Below are 24860 nucleotides of genomic sequence, written 5' to 3'. Positions count from 1 at the left end.
CAGATTCCAACAGATCGGGAGTTATTTGCCTTTTCAAAAATTGACTTTCGAATAATCTCGAAAAAGTAAAATGTCTCTATCCTCCAAACTCTTTGACATACATTGACGTGACTCTGACATGAAGTTGACATATACGTTCCCTCAAAGTGACATAAGTTTTGTCTCTCAGATTCCTACAGATCGGGAGATATTTGACTTTTTAGAAATTGACTTCAGAATAATCTCGAAAAATTAAAATGTCTCTATCCTCCAAACCCTTGGACATACATTGACGTGCCTCTGACATGAAGTTGACATATACGTTACCTCAAAGTGACATAAGTGTTGTCTCTCAGATTCCTACAGATCGGGAGATATTTGCCTTTTCAAAAATTGACTTTCGAATAATCTCGAAAAATTAAAATGCCTCTGTCCTTTAAACTCTTGGACATACATTGACGTGACTCTGACATGAAGTTGACATATACGTTCCCTCAGAGTGACATAAGTTTTGTCTCTCAGATTCCTACATTTCTTGAGATATTTGCCTTTTCATAAATAGACTTTCGAATAATCTCGAAAAATTTAAATGTCTCTATCCTCCAACCCCTTGGACATACATTGACGTGACTCTGACATGAAGTTGACATATACGTTCCCTCAAAGTGACATAAGGTTTGTCTCTCAGATTCCTACAGATCGGGAGATATTTGCCTTTTCAGAAATTGACTTTCGAATAACCTCGAAAAATTAAATTTCTCTATCCTCGAAACCCTTGGACATACATTGACGTGACTCTGACATGAAGTTGACATATAGGTTACCTCAAAGTGACATAAGGTTTGTCTCTCAGATTCCTACAGATCGGGAGATATTTGCCTTTTCAGAAATTGACTTACGAATAATTTCGAAAAATTAAAATGCCTCTATCCTCGAAACCCTTGGACATACATTGACGTGACTCTGACATGAAGTTGACATATACGTTCCCTCAAAGTGACATATGGTTTGTCTCTCAGATTCCAACAGATCGGGAGATATTTGCCTTTTCAAAAATTGACTTTCGAATAATCTAGAAAAATTAAAATGTCTCACTCCTCCAAACCCTTGGACATACATTGACGTGACTCTGACATGAAGTTGACATATACGTTCCCTCAAAGTGACATATTGTTTGTCTCTCAGTTTCCTACAGATCGGGAGATATTTGCCTTTTCAAAAATTGACTATCGTATAATCTCGAAAAATTAAAATATCTCTATCCTCCAACCCCTTGGACATACATTGACTTGACTCTGACATGAAGTTGACATATACGTTCCCTCAAAGTGACATAAGTTTTGTCTCTCAGATTCCTACAGATCGGGAGATAATTGCCTTTTCAAAAATTTACTTTCGATTAATCTCGAAAAATTAAAATATCTCTATCCCCCAAACTCTTGGACATACATTGACGTGTCTCTGACATGAAGTTTACATATACGTTCCCTCAAAGTGACATAAGTTTTGTCCCTCAGATTCCTACAGATCGCGAGATATTTGCCTTTTCAAAAATTGACTTTCGAATAATCTCGCAAAATTTAAATGCCTCTGTCCTCCAAACCCTTGGACATACATTGACGTGACTCTGACATGAGGTTGACATATTCGTTACCTCAAAGTGACATAAGTTTTGTCTCTCAGATTCCTACAGATCGGGAGATATTTGCATTTTTAAAAATTGACTTTCGAATAATCTCGAAAAATTAAAATGTCTCTATCCTCGAAACCCTTGGACATACATTGACGTGACTCTATCATGAAGTTGACATATACGTTCCCTCAAAGCAACATAAGTTTTGTCTCTCAGATTAATACAGATCGGGAGATATTTGCCTTTTGAAAAATTGACTTTCGAATAATCACGAAAAATTAAAATGTCTCTATCCTCCAAACCCTTGGACATACATTGACGTGACTCTGAAATGAAGTTAACATATACGTTACCTCAAAGTGACATAAGTTTTGTCTCTCAGATTCCTACAGATCGGAAGATATTTGCGTTTTCAAAAATTGACTTTCGAATAATCTCGAAAAATTAAAATGTGTTTATCCTCCAAACCCTTGGACATACATTGACGTGACTCTGACATGAAGTTGACATATACGTTCCCTCAAAGTGACATAAGTTTTGTCTCTCAGTTTCCTACAGATCGGGAGATTTTTGCCTTTTCAAAAATTGACTTTCGAATAATCTCGAAAAACTAAAATGTCTCTATCCTCCAAACCCTTGGACATACATTGACGTGATTCTGACATGAAGTTGACATATACGTTCCCTCAAAGTGACATAAGTGTTGTCTCTCAGATTCCTACAGATCGGGAGATATTTGCCTTTTCAAAAATTGACTTTCGAATAATCTCGCAAAATTTAAATGCCTTTGTCCTCCAAACACTTGGACATACATTGACGCTAATCTGACATGAAGTTCACATATACGTTCCCTCAAAGTGACATATTGTTTGTCTCTCAGTTTCCTACAGATCGGGAGATATTTGCCTTTTCAAAAATTGACTATTGAATAATCTCGAAAAATTAAAATATCTCTATCCTCCAACCCCTTGGACATACATTGACGTGACTCTGACATGAAGTTGACATATACGTTTCCTCAAAGTGACATAAGTTTTGTCTCTCAGGTTCCTACAGATCGGGAGATAATTGCCTTTTCATAAATTGACTTTCGATTAATCTCGAAAAATTAAAATGTCTCTATCCCCCAAACTCTTGGACATACATTGACGTGACTCTGACATGAAGTTTACATATACGTTCCCTCAAAGTGACATAAGTTTTGTCTCTCAGATTCCTACAGATCGGGAGATATTTGCCTTTTCAAATATTGACTTTCGAATAATCTCGAAAAATTAAAATATCACTTTCCTCCAAACCCTTGGACATACATTGACGTGACTCTGAGATGAAGTTTACATATACGTTCCCTCAAAGTGACATAAGTGTTGTCTCTCTGATTCCTACAGATCGGGAGATATTTGCCTTTTCAAAAATTGCCTTTCGAATAATCTCGCAAAATTACAATGCCTCTGTCCTCCAAACCCTTGGACATACATTGACGTGACTCTGACATGAGGTTGACATATACGTTACCTCAAAGTGACATAAGTTTTGTCTCTCAGATTAATACAGATCGGGAGATATTTGAATTTTGAAAAATTGACTTTCGAATAATCTCGAAAAATTAAAATGTCTCTATCCTCCAAACCCTTGGACATACATTGACGTGACTCTGACATGAAGTTAACATATACGTTACCTCAAAGTGACATAAGTTTTGTCTCTCAGATTCCTACAGATCGGAAGATATTTGCCTTTTCAAAATTGACTTTCGAATAATCTCGAAAAATTAAAATGTGTTTATCCTCCAAACCCTTGGACATACATTGACGAGACTCTGACATGAAGTTGACATATACGTTCCCTCAAAGTGACATACGTTTTATATCTCAGATTCCTACAGATCGGGAGATATTTGCGTTTTCAGAATTTGACTTTCGAATAATCTCGAAAAATTAAAATGTCCCTATCCTCCAAACCCTTGGACATACATTGACGTGAATCTGACATGAAGTTGACATATACCTTCCCTCAAAGTGACATAAGTTTCGTCTCTCAGATTCCTACAGATCGGGAGATATTTGCCTTTTCAAAAATTGACTTACGAATAATTTCGAAAAATTAAAATGCCTCTATCATCGAAACCCTTGGACATACATTGACGTGACTCTGACATGAAGTTGACATATACGTTCCTTCAAAGTGACATAAGTTTTGTCTCTCAGATTCCAACAGATCGGGAGATATTTGCCTTTTCAAAAATTCACTTTCGAATAATCTAGAAAAATTACAATTTCTCACTCCTCCAAACCCTTGGACATACATTGACGTGACTCTGACATGAAGTTGACATATACGTTCCCTCAAAGTGACATATTGTTTGTCTCTCAGTTTCCTACAGATCGGGAGATATTTGCCTTTTCAAAAATTGACTATCGAATAATCTCGAAAAATTAAAATATCTCTATCCTCCAACTCCTTGGACATACATTGACATGACTCTGACATGAAGTTGACATATACGTTCCCTCAAAGTGACATAAGTTTTGTCTCTCAGATTCCTACAGATCGGGAGATAATTGCCTTTTCAAAAATTGACTTTCGATTAATCTCGAAAAATTAAAATGTCTCTATCCCCCAAACTCTTGGACATACATTGACGTGTCTCTGACATGAAGTTTACATAAACGTTCCCTCAAAGTGACATAAGTTTTGTCTCTCAGATTCCAACAGATTGGGAGATATTTGCCTTTTCAAATATTGACTTTCGAATAATCTCGAAAAATTAAAATATCACTATCCTCCAAACCATTGGACATACATTGACGTGACTCTGAGATGAAGTTGACATATACGTTCCCTCAAAGTGACATAAGTGTTGTCTCTCAGATTCCTACAGATCGCGAGATATTTGCCTTTTCAAAAATTGACTTTCGAATAATCTCGCAAAATTAAAATGCCTCTGTCCTCCAAACCCTTGGACATACATTGACGTGACTCTGACATGAGGTTGACATATACGTTCCCTAAAAGTGACATAAGTTTGTCTCTCAGATTCCTACAGATCGGGAGATATTTGCCTTTTGAAAAATTGACTTTCGAATAATCTCGAAAGATTAAAATGTCTCTATCCTCGAAACCCTTGGACATACATTGACGTGACTCTATCATGAAGTTGACATATACGTTCCCTCAAAGTAACATAAGTTTTGTCTCTCAGATTAATACAGATCGGGAGATATTTGCCTTTTGAAAAATTGACTTTCGAATAATCACGAAAAATTAAAATGTCTCTATCCTCCAAACCCTTGGACATACATTGACGTTACTCTGACATGAAGTTGACATATACGTTCCCTCAAAGTGACATAAGTTTTGTCTCTCAGATTCCTACAGATCGGGAGGTATTTGCCTTTTGAGAATTTGACTTTCGAATAATCTCGAAAAATTAAAATGTCCCTATCCTCCATACCCTTGGACATACATTGACGTGAATCTGACATGAAGTTGACATATACCTTCCCTCAATTTGACATAAGTTTTGTCTCTCAGATTCCTACAGATCGGGAGGTATTTCCTTTTCAAAAATTGACTTACGAATAATTTCGAAAAATTAAAATGCCTCTATCCTCCAAACCCTTGGACATACATTGACGTGACTCTGACATGAAGTTGACATATACGTTCCCTCAAAGTGACATAAGTTTTGTCTCTCAGATTCCAACAGATGGGGAGATATTTGCTTTCAAAAATTGACTTTCGAATAATCTAGAAAAATTAAAATGTCTCACTCCTCCAAACCCTTGGACATACATTGACGTGACTCTGACATGAAGTTGACATATACGTTCCCTCAAAGTGACATATTGTTTGTCTCTCAGTTTCCTACAGATCGGGAGATATTTGCCTTTTCAAAAATTGACTATCGAATAATCTCGAAAAATTAAAATATCTCTATCCTCCAACTCCTTGGACATACATTGACATGACTCTGACATGAAGTTGACATATACGTTCCCTCAAAGTGACATAAGTTTTGTCTCTCAGATTCCTACAGATCGGGAGATAATTGCCTTTTCAAAAATTGACTTTCGATTAATCTCGAAAAATTAAAATGTCTCTATCCCCCAAACTCTTGGACATACATTGACGTGTCTCTGACATGAAGTTTACATAAACGTTCCCTCAAAGTGACATAAGTTTTGTCTCTCAGATTCCTACAGATTGGGAGATATTTGCCTTTTCAAATATTGACTTTCGAATAATCTCGAAAAATTAAAATATCACTATCCTCCAAACCATTGGACATACATTGACGTGACTCTGAGATGAAGTTGACATATACGTTCCCTCAAAGTGACATAAGTGTTGTCTCTCAGATTCCTACAGATCGCGAGATATTTGCCTTTTCAAAAATTGACTTTCGAATAATCTCGCAAAATTTAAATGCCTCTGTCCTCCAAACCCTTGGACATACATTGACGTGACTCTGACATGAGGTTGACATATACGTTCCCTAAAAGTGACATAAGTTTGTCTCTCAGATTCCTACAGATCGGGAGATATTTGCCTTTTGAAAAATTGACTTTCGAATAATCTCGAAAGATTAAAATGTCTCTATCCTCGAAACCCTTGGACATACATTGACGTGACTCTATCATGAAGTTGACATATACGTTCCCTCAAAGTAACATAAGTTTTGTCTCTCAGATTAATACAGATCGGGAGATATTTGCCTTTTGAAAAATTGACTTTCGAATAATCACGAAAAATTAAAATGTCTCTATCCTCCAAACCCTTGGACATACATTGACGTTACTCTGACATGAAGTTGACATATACGTTCCCTCAAAGTGACATAAGTTTTGTCTCTCAGATTCCTACAGATCGGGAGGTATTTGCCTTTTGAGAATTTGACTTTCGAATAATCTCGAAAAATTAAAATGTCCCTATCCTCCATACCCTTGGACATACATTGACGTGAATCTGACATGAAGTTGACATATACCTTCCCTCAATTTGACATAAGTTTTGTCTCTCAGATTCCTACAGATCGGGAGGTATTTCCTTTTCAAAAATTGACTTACGAATAATTTCGAAAAATTAAAATGCCTCTATCCTCCAAACCCTTGGACATACATTGACGTGACTCTGACATGAAGTTGACATATACGTTCCCTCAAAGTGACATAAGTTTTGTCTCTCAGATTCCAACAGATCGGGAGATATTTGCTTTCAAAAATTGACTTTCGAATAATCTAGAAAAATTAAAATGTCTCACTCCTCCAAACCCTTGGACATACATTGACGTGACTCTGACATGAAGTTGACATATACGTTCCCTCAAAGTGACATATTGTTTGTCTCTCAGTTTCCTACAGATCGGGAGATATTTGCCTTTTCAAAAATTGACTATCGAATAATCTCGAAAAATTAAAATATCTCTATCCTCCAACTCCTTGGACATACATTGACATGACTCTGACATGAAGTTGACATATACGTTCCCTCAAAGTGACATAAGTTTTGTCTCTCAGATTCCTACAGATCGGGAGATAATTGCCTTTTCAAAAATTGACTTTCGATTAATCTCGAAAAATTAAAATGTCTCTATCCCCCAAACTCTTGGACATACATTGACGTGTCTCTGACATGAAGTTTACATAAACGTTCCCTCAAAGTGACATAAGTTTTGTCTCTCAGATTCCTACAGATTGGGAGATATTTGCCTTTTCAAATATTGACTTTCGAATAATCTCGAAAAATTAAAATATCACTATCCTCCAAACCATTGGACATACATTGACGTGACTCTGAGATGAAGTTGACATATACGTTCCCTCAAAGTGACATAAGTGTTGTCTCTCAGATTCCTACAGATCGCGAGATATTTGCCTTTTCAAAAATTGACTTTCGAATAATCTCGCAAAATTAAAATGCCTCTGTCCTCCAAACCCTTGGACATACATTGACGTGACTCTGACATGAGGTTGACATATACGTTCCCTAAAAGTGACATAAGTTTGTCTCTCAGATTCCTACAGATCGGGAGATATTTGCCTTTTGAAAAATTGACTTTCGAATAATCTCGAAAGATTAAAATGTCTCTATCCTCGAAACCCTTGGACATACATTGACGTGACTCTATCATGAAGTTGACATATACGTTCCCTCAAAGTAACATAAGTTTTGTCTCTCAGATTAATACAGATCGGGAGATATTTGCCTTTTGAAAAATTGACTTTCGAATAATCACGAAAAATTAAAATGTCTCTATCCTCCAAACCCTTGGACATACATTGACGTTACTCTGACATGAAGTTGACATATACGTTCCCTCAAAGTGACATAAGTTTTGTCTCTCAGATTCCTACAGATCGGGAGGTATTTGCCTTTTGAGAATTTGACTTTCGAATAATCTCGAAAAATTAAAATGTCCCTATCCTCCATACCCTTGGACATACATTGACGTGAATCTGACATGAAGTTGACATATACCTTCCCTCAATTTGACATAAGTTTTGTCTCTCAGATTCCTACAGATCGGGAGGTATTTCCTTTTCAAAAATTGACTTACGAATAATTTCGAAAAATTAAAATGCCTCTATCCTCCAAACCCTTGGACATACATTGACGTGACTCTGACATGAAGTTGACATATACGTTCCCTCAAAGTGACATAAGTTTTGTCTCTCAGATTCCAACAGATCGGGAGATATTTGCTTTCAAAAATTGACTTTCGAATAATCTAGAAAAATTAAAATGTCTCACTCCTCCAAACCCTTGGACATACATTGACGTGACTCTGACATGAAGTTTACATCTACGTTCCCTCAAATTGATATAAGTTTTGTCTCTCAGTTTCCTACAGATCGGGAGATATTTGCTTTTTCAAAAATTGACTTTCGAATAATCTCGAAAAACTAAAATGTCTCTATCCTCCAAACCCTTGGACATACATTGACGTGACTCTGACATGAAGTTGACATATACGTTCCCTCAAAGTGACATAAGTGTTGTCCCTCAGATTCCTACAGATCGGGAGATATTTGCCTTTTCAAAAATTGACTTTCGAATAATCTCGCAAAATTTAAATGCCTTTGTCCTCCAAACACTTGGACATACATTGACGTTAATCTGACATGAAGTTCACATATACGTTCCCTCAAAGTGACATATTGTTTGTCTCTCAGTTTCCTACAGATCGGGAGATATTTGCCTTTTCAAAAATTGACTATCGAATAATCTCGAAAAATTAAAATATCTCTATCCTCCAACCCCTTGGACATACATTGACGTGACTCTGACATGAAGTTGACATATACGTTTCCTCAAAGTGACATAAGTTTTGTCTCTCAGGTTCCTACAGATCGGGAGATAATTGCCTTTTCATAAATTGACTTTCGATTAATCTCGAAAAATTAAAATGTCTCTATCCCCCAAACTTCTTGACATACATTGACGTGACTCTGACATGAAGTTTACATATACGTTCCCTCAAAGTGACATAAGTTTTGTCTCTCAGATTCCTACAGATCGGGAGATATTTGCCTTTTCAAATATTGACTTTCGAATAATCTCGAAAAATTAAAATATCACTATCCTCCAAACCCTTGGACATACATTGACGTGACTCTGAGATGAGGTTGACATATACGTTCCCTCAAAGTGACATAAGTGTTGTCTTTCTGATTCCTACAGATCGGGAGATATTTGCCTTTTCAAAAATTGCCTTTCGAATAATCTCGCAAAATTAAAATGCCTCTGTCCTCCAAACCCTTGTACATACATTGACGTGACTCTGACATGAGGTTGACATATACGTTACCTCAAAGTGACATAAGTTTTGTCTCTCAGATTAATACAGATCGGGAGATATTTGCCTTTTGAAAAATTGACTTTCGAATAATCTCGAAAAATTAAAATGTCTCTATCCTCCAAACCCTTGGACATACATTGACGTGACTCTGACATGAAGTTAACATATACGTTACCTCAAAGTGACATAAGTTTTGTCTCTCAGATTCCTACAGATCGGAAGATATTTGCCTTTTCAAAAATTGACTTTCGAATAATCTCGAAAAATTAAAATGTGTTTATCCTCCAAACCCTTGGACATACATTGACGTGACTCTGACATGAAGTTGACATATAAGTTCCCTCAAAGTGACATACGTTTTGTCTCTCAGATTCCTACAGATCGGGAGATATTTGCCTTTTCAGAATTTGACTTTCGAATAATCTCGAAAAATTAAAATGTCCCTATCCTCCAAACCCTTAGACATACATTGACGTGAATCTTACATAAAGTTGACATATACCTTCCCTCAAAGTGGCATAAGTGTTGTCTCTCAGATTCCTACAGATCGGGAGATATTTGCCTTTTCAAAAATTGACTTTCGAATAATCTCGCAAAATTTAAATGCCTTTGTCCTCCAAACACTTGGACATACATTGACGGTAATCTGACATGAAGTTCACATATACGTTCCCTCAATGTGACATATTGTTTGTCTCTCAGTTTCCTACAGATCGGGAGATATTTGCCTTTTCAAAAATTGACTATCGAATAATCTCGAAAAATTAAAATATCTCTATCCTCCAACCCCTTGGACATACATTGACGTGACTCTGACATGAAGTTGACATATACGTTTCCTCAAAGTGACATAAGTTTTGTCTCTCAGATTCCTACAGATCGGGAGATAATTGCCTTTTCAAAAATTGGCTTTCGATTAATCTCGAAAAATTAAAATGTCTCTATCCCCCAAACTCTTGGACATACATTGACGTGAATCTGACATGAAGTTTACATATACGTTCCCTCAAAGTGACATAAGTTTTGTCTCTCAGATTCCTACAGATCGGGAGATATTTACCTTTTCAAATATTGACTTTCGAATAATCTCGAAAAATTAAAATATCACTATCCTCCAAACCCTTGGACATACATTGACGTGACTCTGAGATGAAGTTGACATATACGTTCCCTCAAAGTGACATAAGTGTTGTCTTTCAGATTCCTACAGATCGAGAGATATTTGCCTTTTCAAAAATTGACTTTCGAATAATCTCGCAAAATTAAAATGCCTCTGTCCTCCAAACCCTTGGACATACATTGACGTGACTCTGACATGAGGTTGACATATACGTTACCTCAAAGTGACATAAGGTTTGTCTCTCAGATTAATACAGATCGGGAGATATTTGCCTTTTGAAAAATTGACTCTCAAATAATCTCGAAAAATTAAAATGTCTCTATCCTCCAAACCCTTGGACATACATTGACGTGACTCTGACATGAAGTTAACATGTACGTTACCTCAAAGTGACATAAGTTTTGTCTCTCAGATTCCTACAGATCGGAAGATATTTGCCTTTTCAAAAATTGACTTTCGAATAATCTCGAAAAATTAAAATGTGTTTATCCTCCAAACCCTTGGACATACATTGACGTGACTCTGACATGAAGTTGACATATACGTTCCCTCAAAGTGACATACGTTTTGTCTCTCAGATTCCTACAGATCGGGAGATATTTGCCTTTTCAGAATTTGACTTTCGAATAATCTCGAAAAATTAAAATGTCCCTATCCTCCAAACCCTCGGACATACATTGACTTGAATCTGACATAAAGTTGACATATACCTTCCCTCAAAGTGACATAAGTTTCGTCTCTCAGATTCCTACAGATCGGGAGATATTTGCCTTTTCAAAAATTGACTTACGAATAATTTCGAAAAATTAAAATGCCTCTATCCTCGAAACCCTTGGACATACATTAACGTGACTCTGACATGAAGTTGACATTTACGTTTCCTCAAAGTGACATAAGTTTTGTCTCTCAGATTCCAACAGATCGGGAGATATTTGCCTTTTCAAAAATTGACTTTCGAATAATCTAGAAAAATTAAAATGTCTCTATCCTCCAAACCCTTGGACATACATTGACGTGACTCTGACATGAAGTTAACATATACGTTACCTCAAAGTGACATAAGTTTTGTCTCTCAGATTCCTACAGATCGGAAGATATTTGCGTTTTCAAAAATTGACTTTCGAATAATCTAGAAAAATTAAAATGTGTTTATCCTCCAAACCCTTGGACATACATTGACGTGACTCTGACATGAAGTTGACATATACGTTCCCTCAAAGTGACATAAGTTTTGTCTCTCAGATTCCTACAGATCGGGAGATATTTGCCTTTTCAGAATTTGACTTTCGAATAATCTCGAAAAATTAAAATGTCCCTATCCTCCATACCCTTGGACATACATTGACGTGGATCTGACATGAAGTTGACATATACCTTCCCTCAAGGTGACATAAGTTTTGTCTCTCAGATTCCTACAGATCGGGAGATATTTCCTTTTCAAAAATTGACTTACGAATAATTACGAAAAATTAAAATGCCTCTATCCTCCAAACCCTTGGACATACATTGACGTGACTCTGACATGAAGTTGACATATACGTTCCCTCAAAGTGACATAAGTTTTGTCTCTCAGATTCCAACAGATCGGGAGATATTTGCCTTTACAAAAATTGACTTTCGAATAATCTAGAAAAATTAAAATGTCTCACTCCTCCAAACCCTTGGACATACATTGACGTGACTCTGACATGAAGTTGACATATACGTTCCCTCAAAGTGACATAAGTTTTGTCTCTCAGATTCCTACAGATTGGGAGATATTTGCCTTTTCAAATATTGACTTTCGAATAATCTCGAAAAATTAAAATATCACTATCCTCCAAACCATTGGACATACATTGACGTGACTCTGAGATGAAGTTGACATATACGTTCCCTCAAAGTGACATAAGTGTTGTCTCTCAGATTCCTACAGATCGCGAGATATTTGCCTTTTCAAAAATTGACTTTCGAATAATCTCGCAAAATTAAAATGCCTCTGTCCTCCAAACCCTTTGACATACATTGACGTGACTCTGACATGAGGTTGACAAGTACGTTACCTCAAAGTGACATAAGTTTTGTCTCTCAGATTCCTACAGATCGGGAGATATTTGCATTTTTAAAAATTGACTTTCGAATAATCTCGAAAAATTAAAATGCCTCTATCCTCCAAACCCTTGGACATACATTGACGTGACTCTATCATGAAGTTGACATATACGTTCCCTCAAAGTAACATAAGTTTTGTCTCTCAGATTAATACAGATCGGGAGATATTTGCCTTTTGAAAAATTGACTTTCGAATAATCACGAAAAATTAATATGTCTCTATCCTCCAATCCCTTGGACATACATTGACGTGACTCTGACATGAAGTTAACATATACGTTACCTCAAAGTGACATAAGTTTTGTCTCTCAGATTCCTACAGATCGGAAGATATTTGCGTTTTCAAAAATTGACTTTCGAATAATCTCGCAAAATTAAAATGCCTCTGTCCTCCAACCCCTTTGACATACATTGACGTGACTCTGACATGAGGTTGACAAGTACGTTACCTCAAAGTGACATAAGTTTTGTCTCTCAGATTCCTACAGATCGGGAGATATTAGCATTTTTAAAAATTGACTTTCGAATAATCTCGAAAAATTAAAATGCCTCTATCCTCCAAACCCTTGGACATACATTGACGTGACTCTATCATGAAGTTGACATATACGTTCCCTCAAAGTAACATAAGTTTTGTCTCTCAGATTAATACAGATCGGGAGATATTTGCCTTTTGAAAAATTGACTTTCGAATAATCACGAAAAATTAAAATGTCTCTATCCTCCAAACCCTTGGACATACATTGACGTGACTCTGACATGAAGTTAACATATACGTTACCTCAAAGTGACATAAGTTTTGTCTCTCAGATTCCTACAGATCGGGAGATATTTGACTTTTTAGAAATTGACTTCAGAATAATCTCGAAAAATTAAAATGTCTCTATCCTCCAAACCCTTGGACATACATTGACGTGCCTCTGACATGAAGTTGACATATACGTTACCTCAAAGTGACATAAGTGTTGTCTCTCAGATTCCTACAGATCGGGAGATATTTGCCTTATCAAAAATTGACTTTCGAATAATCTCGAAAAATTAAAATGCCTCTGTCCTTTAAACTCTTGGACATACATTGACGTGACTCTGACATGAAGTTGACATATACGTTCCCTCAAAGTGACATAAGTTTTGTCTCTCAGATTCCTACAGATCGGGAGATATTTGCCTTTTCAAAAATTGACTTTCGAATAATCTCGAAAAATTTAAATGTCTCTATCCTCCAACCCCTTGGACATACATTGACGTGACTCTGACAGGAAGTTGACATATATGTTCCCTCAAAATGACATAAGTTTTGTCTTTCAGATTCCTACAGATCGGGAGATATTTGCCTTTTAATAATTGACTTTCGAATAATCTCGAAAAATTAAAATATCTCTATCCTCCAAACCCTTCGACATGCATTGACGAGACTCTGACATGAAGTTGACATATGCGTTCCCTCAAAGTGACATAAGGTTTGTCTCTCAGATGCCTACAGATCGGGAGATTTTTGCCTTTTAAAAATTGACTTTCGAATAATCTCTAAAAATTTAAATTTCTCTATCCTCGAAACCCTTGGACATACATTGACGTGACTCTGATAGAAAGTTGACATATAGGTTACCTCAAAGTGACATAAGGTTTGTCTCTCAGATTCCTACAGATCGGGAGATATTTGCCTTTTCAGAAATTGACTTTCGAATAATCTCGAAAAATTAAAATGTCTCTATCCTCCAAACCCTTGGACATACATCGACGTGACTCTGACAGGAAGTTTACATATACGTTCCCTCAAAGTGAAATAAGTTTTGTCTCCTAGATTCCTACAGATCGGTAGATATTTGAATTTCACAAATTGACTTTCGAATAATCTCGAAAAATTAAAATGTCTCTATCCTCCAAACCCTTTGACATACATTGACGTGACTCTGTCAGCAAGTTGACATATACGTTCCCTCAAAGTGACATAAGATTTGTCTCTCAGATTCCTACAGATCGGGAGATATTTGCTTTTTAAAAAATATACTTTCGAATAATCTCTAAAAATTTAAATGTCTCTATCCTCCAAACCCTTGGACACACATTGACGTGACTCTGACAGGAAGTTGACATATATGTTCCCTCAAAGTGACATAAGGTTTGTCTCTCAGATGCTTACAGATCGGGAGATATTTGCCTTTTAAAAATTGACTTTCGAATAATCTCGAAAAATTAAAATGTCTCTATCCTCCAAACCCTTGGACATGCATTGACGAGACTCTGACATGAAGTTGACATATGCGTTCCCTCAAAGTGACATAAGGTTTGTCTCTCAGATGCCTACAGATCGGGAGATTTTTGCCTTTTAAAAATTGCCTTTCGAATAATCTCTAAAAATTTAAATGTCTCTATCCTCCAAACCCATGACATACATTGACGTGACTCTGATAGAAAGTTGATATTTACGTTCCCTCAAAGTGACATAAGTTTTGTCTCTCAGATTCCTACAGATCGGGAGATATTTGCCTTTTAAAAATTGACTTTCGAATAATCTCGAAAAATTTTAATGTCTCTATCCTCCAAACCCTTGGACATACATTGACGTGACTCTGACAAGAAGTTTACATATACATTCCCTCCAAGTGACATAAGTTTTGCCTCTCAGATTCCTACAGATCTGGAGATATTTGCCTTTTAAAAATTGACTTTCGAATAATCTCTAAAAATTTAAATGTCTCTATCCTCCAAACCCTTGGGCATACATTGAAGTGACTCTGACAGGAAGTTGACATATATGTTCCTTCAAAGTGACATAAGTTTTGTCTCTCAGATTCCTACAGATAGGGAGATATTTGCTTTTTAAAAATTGACTTTCGAATAATCTCGAAAAATTAAAATGTCTCTATCCTCCAAACCCTTGGACATACATTGACGAGACTCTGACATGAAGTTGACATATGCGTTACCTCAAAGTGACATAAGGTGTGTCTCTATGATGCCTACAGATCGGGAGATATTTGCCTTTTAAAAATTGACTTTCGAATAATCTCGAAAAATTAAAATGTCTCTATCGTCCAAACCCTTGGACATACATTGACGAGATTTTGACATGAAGTTGACATATACGTTCCCTCAAAGTGACATAAGTTTTGTCTTTCAGATGCATACAGATCGGGAGATATTTGCCTTTTAAAAATTGACTTTCGAATAATCTCGAAAAATTAAAATGTCTCTATCGTCCAAACCCTTGGACATACATTAACGAGATTCTGACATAAAGTTGACATATACGGTCCCTCAAAGTGACATAAGTTTTGTCTCTCAAATTAATACAGATCGGGAGATATTTGCCTTTTCAAAAATTGACTTTCGAATAATCTCGAGAAATTAAAATGTCTCTATCATCCAAACCCTTGGACATACATTGACGAGACTCTGACATGAAGTTGACTTATACGTTCCCTCAAAGTGACATAAGGTTTGTCTCTCAGATGCTTACAGATCGAGAGATATTTGCCTTTTAAAAATTGACTTCCGAATAATCTCGAAAAATTGAAATGTCTCTATCGTCCAAACCCTTTTACATACATTGACGAGATTCTGACATGAAGTTGACATATACGTTCCCTCAAAGTGACATAAGGTTCGTCTCTCAGATTCCTACAGATCGGGAGATATTTGCCTTTTGAAATATTGACTTTCGAATAATCTCGAAAAATTAAAATGTCTCTATCCTCCAAACCCTTGGACATACATTGACGAGATTTTGACATGAAGTTGACATATACGTTCCCTCAAAGTGACATACGTTTTGTCTCTCAGATTCCTGCAAATCGGGAGATATTTGCCTTTTAAAAATTGACTTTCGAATAATCTCGAAAAATTAAAATATCTCTATCGTCCAAACCCTTGGACATACATTGACGAGATTCTGACATGAAGTTGACATATACGTTCCCTCAAAGTGACATAAGATTAGTCTCTCAGATACCTACAGATCGGGAGATATTTGCTTTTTCAAAAATTGACTTTCGAATAATCTCTAAAAAATTAAATGTTTCTATCCTCCAAACCCTTGGACATACATTGACGTGACTCTGACAGGATGGTGACATATACGTTCCCTCAAAGTGACATAAGTTTTGTCTCTCAGATTCCTACAAATCGGGAGATATTTGCCTTTTAATAATTGACTTTCGAATAATCTCTAAAAATTTAAATGTCTCTATCCTCCAAACCCTTGGACATACATTGACGTGACTCTGACAGGAAGTTGACATATATTTTCCCTCAAAATGACATAAGTTTTGTCTCTCAGATTCCTACAGATCGGGAGATATTTGCCTTTTAAAAATTGACTTTCGAATAATCTCGAAAAATTAAAATATCTCTATCCTCCAAACCCTTGGACATGCATTGACGAGACTCTGACATGAAGTTGACATATGCGTTCCCTCAAAGTGACATAAGGTTTGTCTCTCAGATGCCTACAGATCGGGAGATTTTTGCCTTTTAATAATTGCCTTTCGAATAATCTCTAAAAATTTAAATGTCTCTATCCTCCAAACAAATGACATACATTGACGTGACTCTGATAGAAAGTTGATATTTACGTTCCCTCAAAGTGACATAAGTTTTGTCTCTCAGATTCCTACAGATCGGGAGATATTTGCCTTTTAAAAATTGACTTTCGAATAATCTCGAAAAATTAAAATGTCTCTATCTTCTAAACCCTTGGACATACATCGACGTGACTCTGACAGGAAGTTTACATATACGTTCCCTCAGAGTGAAATAAGTTTTGTCTCTCAGATTCCTACAGATCGGTAGACATTTGAATTTCACAATTTGACTTTCGAATAATCTCGAAAAATTAAAATGTCTCTATCCTCCAAACCCTCTGACATACATTGACGTGACTCTGTCAGCAAGTTGACATATACGTTCCCTCAAAGAGACATAAGATTTGTCTCTCAGATTCCTACAGATCGGGAGATATTTGCTTTTTAAAAAATATACTTTCGAATAATCTCTAAAAATTTAAATGTCTCTATCCTCCAAACCCTTGGACTCACATTGACGTGACTCTGACAGGAATTTGACATATATGTTCCCTCAAAGTGACATAAGGTTTGTCTCTCAGATGCTTACAGATCGGGAGATATTTGCCTTTTAAAAATTGACTTTCGAATAATCTCGAAAAATTAAAATGTCTCTATCCTCCAAACCCTTGGACATACATTGACGACACTCTGACATGAAGTTGACATATACGTTCCCTCAAAGTGACATAACTTTTGTCTCTCAGATTCCTACAGATCGGGAGATATTTGCCTTTTAAAAATTGACTTTCGAATAATCTCGAAAAAGTAAAAGGTCTCTATCCTCCAAACCCTAGGACATTCATTGACGAGATTCTGACATGAAGTTGACATTTACGTTCCCTCAAAGAGACATAAGTTTTGTCTCTCAGATTCCTACAGATCGGGAAATATTTGAATTTTATAAATTTATATTCTAATAATCTCTAAATATTTAATGTCTGTATCCTCCAAACCCTTGGACATACATTGACGTGACTCTGAGATGAAGTTGACATATGCGTTCCCTCAAAGTGACATAAGTTTTGTCTCTCAGATTCCTACAGATCGGGAGATATTTGCCTTTTAATAATTGACTTTCGAATAATTTCTAAAAATTTAAATGTCTCTATCCTCCAAACCCTTGGACATGTATTGACGTGACTCTGACAGGAAGTTGACACATACGTTCCCTCAAAGTGACATAAGTTTTGTCTCTCAGATTCCTACAGATCGGGAGATATTTGAATTTTAAAAATTGCCTTTCGAATAATCTCTAAAAATTTAAATGTCTCTATCCTCCAAACCCTTCGACATACATTGACGTGACTCTGACATGAAGTTGACATATGCGTTCCCTCAATGTGACGTAAGTTTTGTCTCTAAGATTCCTGCAGATCGGTAGATATTTGAATTTCACAAATTGACTTTCGAATAATCTCGAAAAATTAAAATGTCTCTATCCTCCAAACCCTTTGACATACATTGACGTGACTCTGTCAGCAAGTTGACATATACGTTCCCTCAAAGGGACATAAGATTTGTCTCTCAGATTCCTCCAGATCGGGTGATATTTGCTTTTTAAAAAATATACTTTCGAATAATCTCTAAAAATTTAAATGTCTGTATCCTCCAAACCCTTGGACATACATTGACGTGACCCTGACATGAAGTTGACATATGCGTTCCCTCAAAGTGACATAAGTTTTGTATCTCAGATACCTACAGATCGGGAGATATTTGCTTTTTAAAAAAATATGCTTTCGAATAATCTCTAAAAATTTAAATGTTTCTATCCTCTAAACCCTTGGACATACATTGACGTGACTCTGACAGGAAGTTGACATATATGTTCCATCAAAGTGACATAAGTTTTGTCTCTCAGATTCCTACAGATCGGGAGATATTTGCTTTTAAAAAATTGACTTTCGAATAATCTCGAAAAATTTAAATGTCTCTATCCTCCAAACCCTTGGACATGCATTGACGAGACTCTGACATAAAGTTGACACATGCGATCCCTCAAAGTGACATAAGGTTTGTCCCTCAGATGCCTACAGATCGGGAGATATTTGCCTTTTAAAAATTACCTTTCGAATAATCTCTAAAAATTTAAATGTCTCTCTCCTCCAAACCCATGGACATACATTGACGTCACTCTGACAGAAAGTTGATAATTACGTTCCCTCAAAGTGACATAAGTTTTGTCTCTCAGATTATTACAGATCGGGAGATATTTGCCTTTTAAAAATTGACTTTCGAATAATCTCGAAAAATTAAAATGTCTCTATCCCCCAAACCCTTGGACATACATTTACGTACCAATGACAGGAAGTTGACATATACGTTCCCTCTAAGTGACATACGTTTTGTCTCTCAGATTCCTACAAATCGGGAGATATTTGAATTTAAATAATTGACTTTCGAATAATCTCGAAAAATTAAAATGTCTCTATTCTCCAAACCCTTTGACATACATTGACGTGACTCTGTCAGCAAGTTGACATATAAGTTCCCTCAAAGTGACACAAGATTTGTCTCTCAGATTAATACAGATCGGGAGATATTTGCTTTTTAAAAAGTATACTTTCGAATAATCTCTAAAAATTTAAATGTCTGTATCCTCCAACCCCTTGGACATACATTAACGAGATTCTGACATGATGTTGACATATACGTTCTTTCAAAGTGACATAAGGTTTGTCTCTCAGATTCCTACAGATCGGGAGATATTTGCCTTTTAAAAATTGACTTTCGAATAATCTCGAAAAATTAAAATCTCTCTATCGTCCAAACTCATGGACATCCAATGAAGAGATTCTGACATGAAGTTGACATATACGTTCCCTCAAAGTGACATAAGTTTTGTCTCTCAGATTCCTACAGATCGGGAGATATTTGCCTTTTGAAAAATTGACTTTCGAATAATCTCTAAAAATTAAAATGTCTCTATCCTCCAAACCCTTGGACATACATTGACGTGACTCTGACAAGAAGTTTACATATACGTTCCCTCAAAGTTACATAAGTTTTGCCTCTCCGATTCCCACAGATCGGGAGATACTTGCCTTTAAATAATTTACTTTCGAATAATCTCTAAAAAATTTAATTGTCTCTATCCTCCAAACCCTTGGACATACATTGAAGTGACTCTGACAGGAAGTTGACATATATGTTCCCTCAAAGTGACATAAGTTTTGTCTCTCAGATTCCTACAGATCGGGAGATATTTGCTTTTTAAAAATTGACTTTCGAATAATCTCGAAAAAGTAAAAGGTCTCTATCCTCCAAACCCTAGGACATTCATTGACGAGATTCTGACATGAAGTTGACATTTACGTTCCCTCAAAGAGACATAAGTTTTGTCTCTCAGATTCCTACAGATCGGGAAATATTTGAATTTTATAAATTTATATTCTAATAATCTCTAAAAATTTAAATGTCTCTATCCTCCAAACCCTTGGACACACATTGACGTGACTCTGACAGGAAGTTGACATATATGTTCCCTCAAAGTGACATAAGGTTTGTCTCTCAGATGCTTACAGATCGGGAGATATTTGCCTTTTAAAAATTGACTTTCGAATAATCTCGAAAAATTAAAATGTCTCTATCCTCCAAACCCTTGGACATGCATTGACGAGACTCTGACATGAAGTTGACATATGCGTTCCCTCAAAGTGACATAAGGTTTGTCTCTCAGATGCCTACAGATCGGGAGATTTTTGCCTTTTAAAAATTGCCTTTCGAATAATCTCTAAAAATTTAAATGTCTCTATCCTCCAAACCCATGACATACATTGACGTGACTCTGATAGAAAGTTGATATTTACGTTCCCTCAAAGTGACATAAGTTTTGTCTCTCAGATTCCTACAGATCGGGAGATATTTGCCTTTTAAAAATTGACTTTCGAATAATCTCGAAAAATTATAATGTCTCTATCCTCCAAACCCTTGGACATACATTGACGTGACTCTGACAAGAAGTTTACATATACATTCCCTCCAAGTGACATAAGTTTTGCCTCTCAGATTCCTACAGATCTGGAGATATTTGCCTTTTAAAAATTGACTTTCGAATAATCTCTAAAAATTTAAATGTCTCTATCCTCCAAACCCTTGGGCATACATTGAAGTGACTCTGACAGGAAGTTGACATATATGTTCCTTCAAAGTGACATAAGTTTTGTCTCTCAGATTCCTACAGATAGGGAGATATTTGCTTTTTAAAAATTGACTTTCGAATAATCTCGAAAAATTAAAATGTCTCTATCCTCCAAACCCTTGTACATACATTGACGAGACTCTGACATGAAGTTGACATATGCGTTACCTCAAAGTGACATAAGGTGTGTCTCTATGATGCCTACAGATCGGGAGATATTTGCCTTTTAAAAATTGACTTTCGAATAATCTCGAAAAATTAAAATGTCTCTATCGTCCAAACCCTTGGACATACATTGACGAGATTCTGACATGAAGTTGACATATACGTTCCCTCAAAGTGACATAAGTTTTGTCTTTCAGATGCATACAGATCGGGAGATATTTGCCTTTTAAAAATTGACTTTCGAATAATCTCGAAAAATTAAAATGTCTCTATCGTCCAAACCCTTGGACATACATTAACGAGATTCTGACATGAAGTTGACATATACGGTCCCTCAAAGTGACATAAGTTTTGTCTCTCAAATTAATACAGATCGGGAGATATTTGCCTTTTCAAAAATTGACTTTCGAATAATCTCGAGAAATTAAAATGTCTCTATCATCCAAACCCTTGGACATACATTGACGAGACTCTGACATGAAGTTGACTTATACGTTCCCTCAAAGTGACATAAGGTTTGTATCTCAGATGCTTACAGATCGAGAGATATTTGCCTTTTAAAAATTGACTTCCGAATAATCTCGAAAAATTGAAATGTCTCTATCGTCCAAACCCTTTTACATACATTGACGAGATTCTGACATGAAGTTGACATATACGTTCCCTCAAAGTGACATAAGGTTCGTCTCTCAGATTCCTACAGATCGGGAGATATTTGCCTTTTGAAATATTGACTTTCGAATAATCTCGAAAAATTAAAATGTCTCTATCCTCCAAACCCTTGGACATACATTGACGAGATTTTGACATGAAGTTGACATATACGTTCCCTCAAAGTGACATACGTTTTGTCTCTCAGATTCCTGCAAATCGGGAGATATTTGCCTTTTAAAATTTGACTTTCGAATAATCTCGAAAAATTAAAATATCTCTATCGTCCAAACCCTTGGACATACATTGACGAGATTCTGACATGAAGTTGACATATACGTTCCCTCAAAGTGACATAAGATTAGTCTCTCAGATACCTACAGATCGGGAGATATTTGCTTTTTCAAAAATTGACTTTCGAATAATCTCTAAAAAATTAAATGTTTCTATCCTCCAAACCCTTGGACATACATTGACGTGACTCTGACAGGATGGTGACATATACGTTCCCTCAAAGTGACATAAGTTTTGTCTCTCAGATTCCTACAAATCGGGAGATATTTGCCTTTTAATAATTGACTTTCGAATAATCTCTAAAAATTTAAATGTCTCTATCCTCCAAACCCTTGGACATACATTGACGTGACTCTGACAGGAAGTTGACATATATTTTCCCTCAAAATGACATAAGTTTTGTCTCTCAGATTCCTACAGATCGGGAGATATTTGCCTTTTAAAAATTGACTTTCGAATAATCTCGAAAAATTAAAATATCTCTATCCTCCAAACCCTTGGACATGCATTGACGAGACTCTGACATGAAGTTGACATATGCGTTCCCTCAAAGTGACATAAGGTTTGTCTCTCAGATGCCTACAGATCGGGAGATTATTGCCTTTTAATAATTGCCTTTCGAATAATCTCTAAAAATTTAAATGTCTCTATCCTCCAAACAAATGACATACATTGACGTGACTCTGATAGAAAGTTGATATTTACGTTCCCTCAAAGTGACATAAGTTTTGTCTCTCAGATTCCTACAGATCGGGAGATATTTGCCTTTTAAAAATTGACTTTCGAATAATCTCGAAAAATTAAAATGTCTCTATCTTCTAAACCCTTGGACATACATCGACGTGACTCTGACAGGAAGTTTACATATACGTTCCCTCAAAGTGAAATAAGTTTTGTCTCTCAGATTCCTACAGATCGGTAGACATTTGAATTTCACAAATTGACTTTCGAATAATCTCGAAAAATTAAAATGTCTCTATCCTCCAAACCCTCTGACATACATTGACGTGACTCTGTCAGCAAGTTGACATATACGTTCCCTCAAAGAGACATAAGATTTGTCTCTCAGATTCCTACAGATCGGGAGATATTTGCTTTTTAAAAAATATACTTTCGAATAATCTCTAAAAATTTAAATGTCTCTATCCTCCAAACCCTTGGACTCACATTGACGTGACTCTGACAGGAAGTTGACATATATGTTCCCTCAAAGTGACATAAGGTTTGTCTCTCAGATGCTTACAGATCGGGAGATATTTGCCTTTTAATAATTGACTTTCGAATAATCTCGAAAAATTAAAATGTCTCTATCCTCCAAACCCTTGGACATACATTGACGACACTCTGACATGAAGTTGACATATACGTTCCCTCAAAGTGACATAACTTTTGTCTCTCAGATTCCTACAGATCGGGAGATATTTGCCTTTTAAAAATTGACTTTCGAATAATCTCGAAAAAGTAAAAGGTCTCTATCCTCCAAACCCTAGGACATTCATTGACGAGATTCTGACATGAAGTTGACATTTACGTTCCCTCAAAGAGACATAAGTTTTGTCTCTCAGATTCCTACAGATCGGGAAATATTTGAATTTTATTAATTTATATTCTAATAATCTCTAAATATTTAATGTCTGTATCCTCCAAACCCTTGGACATACATTGACGTGACTCTGAGATGAAGTTGACATATGCGTTCCCTCAAAGTGACATAAGTTTTGTCTCTCAGATTCCTACAGATCGGGAGATATTTGCCTTTTAATAATTGACTTTCGAATAATTTCTAAAAATTTAAATGTCTCTATCCTCCAAACCCTTGGACATGTATTGACGTGACTCTGACAGGAAGTTGACACATACGTTCCCTCAAAGTGACATAAGTTTTGTCTCTCAGATTGCTACAGATCGGGAGATATTTGAATTTTAAAAATTGCCTTTCGAATAATCTCTAAAAATTTAAATGTCTCTATCCTCCAAACCCTTCGACATACATTGACGTGACTCTGACATGAAGTTGACATATGCGTTCCCTCAATGTGACGTAAGTTTTGTCTCTAAGATTCCTGCAGATCGGTAGATATTTGAATTTCACAAATTGACTTTCGAATAATCTCGAAAAATTAAAATGTCTCTATCCTCCAAACCCTTTGACATACATTGACGTGACTCTGTCAGCAAGTTGACATATACGTTCCCTCAAAGGGACATAAGATTTGTCTCTCAGATTCCTCCAGATCGGGTGATATTTGCTTTTTAAAAAATATACTTTCGAATAATCTCTAAAAATTTAAATGTCTGTATCCTCCAAACCCTTGGACATACATTGACGTGACCCTGACATGAAGTTGACATATGCGTTCCCTCAAAGTGACATAAGTTTTGTATCTCAGATACCTACAGATCGGGAGATATTTGCT

Source organism: Zootermopsis nevadensis, unplaced genomic scaffold (genome assembly GCF_977971745.1).
Source record: "Zootermopsis nevadensis isolate Lab colony 2312 unplaced genomic scaffold, Znev_1.0 Znev_ptg000095l, whole genome shotgun sequence".
In the NCBI taxonomy this organism is placed as follows: domain Eukaryota; kingdom Metazoa; phylum Arthropoda; class Insecta; order Blattodea; family Termopsidae; genus Zootermopsis; species Zootermopsis nevadensis.
This window is presented reverse-complemented; position numbering follows the sequence as displayed.